Source organism: Lynx canadensis, chromosome C1 (genome assembly GCF_007474595.2).
Source record: "Lynx canadensis isolate LIC74 chromosome C1, mLynCan4.pri.v2, whole genome shotgun sequence".
Lineage (NCBI taxonomy): Eukaryota > Metazoa > Chordata > Mammalia > Carnivora > Felidae > Lynx > Lynx canadensis.
In genome coordinates this window covers 184,937,180-184,942,349 of record NC_044310.1, presented here as the reverse complement: position 1 = coordinate 184,942,349, position 5,170 = coordinate 184,937,180, and the positions used below count along the sequence as shown (strand labels likewise).

The 5,170-nt window shown below is 40.3% G+C and overlaps 1 pseudogene; it reads right to left on the bottom strand.

The window, feature by feature from the left end:
- Positions 1-638: 638 nt before the first annotated feature.
- LOC115521883 lies at positions 639-988 on the bottom strand (annotated as a pseudogene).
- Positions 989-5,170: the final 4,182 nt, after the last annotated feature.

Here is a 5,170-nt window from a genome sequence, read left to right as displayed (position 1 = left end):
CCACGTAGGCACCCATAGGTGGGCAAGATTTTAACATGTGTCGTTATGAGTAAAGATACTATGAAATAGCTGTCTGTGATATTTCAGCTTTATCCTACAGGCAATGAGAAGTCACTGTAAGTCTTTGAACTAAGAAGTAACTTGAAGACAATTTTTTTTTTCATATGAGATAAAAAAGACCATTTGGAAGGAGGATGGATTGGAGTAAGGGAGAAATGCAAGGAGATTTTTGCAGTAATAAAAGGGTGAGGTAATGGTTTATGAATAAAAGGGGTTATGAAACTATGTTGGAAACTGTGGAGTGGAAAGGAAGAAACAAATAGAGATGTTTAAAGGAGGGAGTGTGTCAGTTAAGAGTGTGGTTCAGGGCTCCAGAAGATCTGGTTCAAGTTTTGCTTCTCAGATGCTTCTTCTTCACTGCGTGACCTTGGGCAAATATAGTTATTCAGTGCCTCTATAAGCCTCAGTTTCCTTACCTATACAATGAATATGAATAGTGCACCATCACATTAAATGGTTATAAGGATTAAAGAAAAAAAGTCACATAAAGTTCTTAGCACAATGTTATAAAACTAGTTAAGAATGCATTTTCTTTTTTGCCCATTAATGCATTGTATTTGCACATATGTATTATATCTCTAGAAAAAGAATCCCAATGTTTTTCCTCCTGTGTGTTTTTGTCTTACTTTTCCATGGTCTGTGATGCCAGCTGAGGGTGTCAGTACAATGAAACCAAACTGGCAGGACAGGAGCAGATTATTCTGCCATTTTTCTAGCTCTTCGACTTGTTCATCCAATCTAGGACTGATCACTCCACACTTGTTTAACCTGCCTGTGAGGCTCACAATATTCCCAGCTTTGTGATCATCAATCACCATACTTCATCATCATAGTTAGAAACCGGACGATGGCCTAATAAGAAAGTGACATTACCTCTCTTTTCAGCATTGTTAATGCTCTTGAGAAGATCTGCTAGGACATTCATGTGCACCACTATTGTGGCATGGAAAGATGGCAGAGAGAGCAAAGAATGCATGTTATTACTAAAAGTACAGTCCTTAGCAAGAGCAGTGATGGTGAAGAGTGGAAGAATCAACGGGACCAGATGCCTAATTGAGTATGAGTAAAAGGAAAGGGGTCACTGATGACAGGTTTTGAACTTGGGTTACTGCAAATGAGACCACAGAAGCCAGGAAGTCAAGAGGGGGAGCTGAAAATGACCAGGAGGCTGGTTTTTGCCATGTGGAATGGAGGAGGTGGCCCTGCCCTCTGGCACCAAGGAGGAGACAGCCCCACCTCCTGATCCTGCCCTCTGGGCCTCTGAACTGCCTTTGGGGCATTCTTCCCTGTCTTGAACATGAACACATGCTCATTGTGGGATAGGTCTGTCACCCCATTTCCTGCCAGTAGAATCCCAGAAGTCTGACAGCCGTCTTTCATTTTGTCCTGACTTTGTCCCCTTCAGACCAGGCTGGCACTATTTCTACTGAGATGGGTGTTTAGATCCACAAGTCACATGCCTAATCTCTGTGGCAAATGGTTATCCAGTGGCACTCTTGGAGTTGTCTCCAGAGCATGCTGTCATGTTTTTACAACATGGATCGGCTGAGTATTTTCCAAATCTTCGAGTTCTGGTTCCTTTTTGCTTCTTCAATTTATCTCTCTCCTCTTGCATCTTCCTATAAGCAGCAAGGAGAAACCAAGCTGTGCCTTCAACACTTTGCTTAGAAATCTCTTCAACTAAATATCCAAGTTCATCACTTTTAAGTTGTACTTTCCATTCCAGGGATCACAATCCAGCCAAGTGCTCTGCCACTTTCTAGCAAGGACCGACTTTCCTCTAGTTTCTAATACCATGCTCCACGTTTCCACAGTGAGCATTCATCTTTCTTTCTTTCTTTCTTTCTTTCTTTCTTTCTTTCTTTCTTTCTTTCTTTCTTCTTTTTTTTAATGTTTATTTATTTTTGAAAGAGAGAGAGAGTGAGAGCGAGAGCACACAAGCCAGGGAAGGGCAGAGAGAGAGAGAGAGAGAGAGAGAGAGAGAATCCAAAGCAGTCTCCAGGCTCTGGGTTGTCAGCACAGAGCCCGGAGCCCGATGCAGGGCTCGAACTCACGAACTGTGAGATCATGTCCTGAGCTGAAGTTGGACTCTTAACCGACTGAACCACCCAGGTGCCCCAAGCATTCATGTTTCTAGCAACATTCTTTTCAAGGCCATTAAGGCATTTTTGTCTTCTGCACCTAAAAACTTATTCAGCTTCTACTTATTACCCTATTCCAAAGTACTTCCATGCTTCTAGCTGTTTGTTACAGCAGCACCCCACTGCCCAATACTACAATCTATGTTTATTTGTTGGGACTGCCATAACAAAGTCCCACAAACAGCATGGCTTAAACAACACAAATTTATTGTGTCACACTTCTGAGGTTGAGAAATGCAGGGTTGGCTCCTTCAGGGCTGTAAGGAAAGGGGTTGCTCCAAGCCTTTCTCTGTGGCCATAGGTCATCATGTTCTCTCTGTGAAGAACCATATTCTCTCTCTTCCCGTGGTATCCTCTCTATGTGACACCTCTCCTTGCATCCAAATTTCTCCTTTTTATATGGGCACCCATCAAATTGGATTAGGACCCACTCTAATGACATCATCTTAACTTCATTCATTCTGTTAAAACCGTATCTCCAAATAAGGTCTTATTCTGAGGTACTGGGGGTTAGGACTCGATAATCTTCTTCTGAGGGACACAATTCAACCCATAACAGTTAAATTGTGAGGGTTGATCAAGGGGTTTATAACCAAATTATGCACTTGCGGATTTTCTAAATTAGTCTTGTGCTTTCAGAGGATTACGGTTTTTGACATTTCTTATCTGTTTTGATGAGAGTCTCCAACTCTAGGAGAAAGCAGGCAAAGAGATAACATTATGCCTTTTGTTGATGATAGTAGCTTCACAGGGAGGGTGAGGAGAGGAGAGCAACAAAATGGTAAAACTGATTCATTTTCCAGCCTTGCCATATATGGGTCTTCTGGCTCCTAACAAAATGAACTTCCCGTGATGAACTGATTTTCCATTTTAGTGTTTTCTCTGCCAGAGTAGAAGCCCCTTCTGCATGAAGCTCTTAAGGACATATAGAATTTATATCTCTTAATAGAATTTAATCACAAGGCTGTCTGGGGATTTGCTTCAGATTCTTTCACGTGCAAAAGTCATCATTTTTAATGGCTATTTTAGAGTTTATGTTGGAGACAACTTTATAGAAACGGCAAAATATGCTCTGTACAGTAGAACAGCAACTGAGTGCTATATGATTTTAAAGAAGATTCTAATCTATTAGAAAACTCCTGAAATCCAGTGTGTTTGTGCTCACGTAATGATAGCAGAAATATTAACTTATAAGGCATTTTCCCCCTCACACCATTATATTATAAACCATGAACCCAAATACTCAAGGTTTCTGTATGATACCAATTTAATTGTTTGTCGTTCCTTTATTTTTGACCCTCCTTCGGGTCCCCTTTCATTTTATTTTTTACTGTTCTATTTACTTCCTGTTCTATGCAAAAATGAGGCACTTGACCAGAAATATTCAAATCTATGCGCATGCACGCGGGAAAGAGTCTGCTTATTATCTATGAAATCTGGATCAGACGCTTCCTGATTGTCTGCAACATTTTGTCAGACTCTCCGTGAGTCCTGTCATCTGGCACAGATTCTTTCCTTCATGGAAGGCCTTCCCAAGCCTGTGTCTGGTTTGTCAGCTCCCATCTTCTGACTGACAGAGCCGACTTACTCTGCATTGATCGTCACCCCCTTTGCCATGCCAAGGAAACAGATGGAATGAAAGGAATAGGAATCAATAAGATTAAAAAAGTTTAATTTCCTTGGTCTCCCCACAGTATGCCACCTTCATTCCAAAGCAAGAGTTTCAAAGGAATGTAATACATCTCCTTTAAAGAAAACTAGGGGTGTAGAAGCCTCTTGATTGCTTTGGAGTTTGCTCTGCCACAGCTTGACTGTTTTCTTCTTTTTCTCTTTTCTTTCTTTATAATTACAATATTTCTTCTGTATATAATTTTCCTTCATATTCACTTTTGTTTTGACTGCATGCTAGTTATTAAAGATGAGAAATATGAAAGAGCCAAAATCTATGTATGACTATATCCACTTAGGTTGTGAAGCACAGACTCTGAAGTCAAACAATCCATGTTCAAATCACAGCTCCGTTATCTACAGGCTCTGTGATCTTTGGCAATTGGTTGAGCCTCTTTGAGCCTCAGTTTCCTTGTCTTTGAGAACAGCAGTCTTACTGTGTTGTAGGTTTTGAGAGGAAGCACATGGAGCACCTCGAACAGATCGTGATACTCTGTTGGCATCCGCTGAGGGTAGCCATTTATTGCTATGTTTCAGTGGACAGCTAAAACATAAAGGCAGATGTAGAAAACAAGGAATATGTAATATGGAAAAACTTCAAAAAGATGGTCTTGAGATTTGGTACCTTTTCGATTGGAACAGATAATATACTTTTTTGGCACAGATGAAGAGACTGATAGTAAAGTTTGAGGCACATGCTAGAAAATCTTCATAACTTTTAATGGCCACTGGGGTTTCATGCGTGGAAATAGTTGTCTAACGCGTTACTCAATTTATAACCACATATAAGCCCAATGCTTCTTGGGGGGACGTAAGCAAGAAAATATCTAACCACACACAAAATGCCAGTTGACTGATACCCTTGTTATAAAACTCTGCAGAATCATGTTATAACTACCTTTGTTAGGATATTTGGTTCACTAATAGTAGCTGAAATGATAGAGAAGACAAGGATAAGCTTTGTCAGAGATGAATGAAGCCAGACACTAAAGTGATAAGGACAGATTTTATTTTATTTTTTTTAATTTTTTTTATTTTTTATTTTTATTTTTTTAATATATGAAATTTATTGTCAAATTGGTTTCCATACAACACCCAGTGCTCATCCCAAAAGGTGCCCTCCTCAATACCCATCACCCACCCTCCCCTCCCTCCCTCCCACCCCCCATCAACCCTCAGTTTGTTCTCAGTTTTTAAGAGTCTCTTATGCTTTGGCTCTCTCCCACTCTAACCTCTTTTTTTTTTTTTTTCCCTTCCCCTCCCTCATGGGTTTCTGTTAAGTTTCTCAGGATCCACCTAAG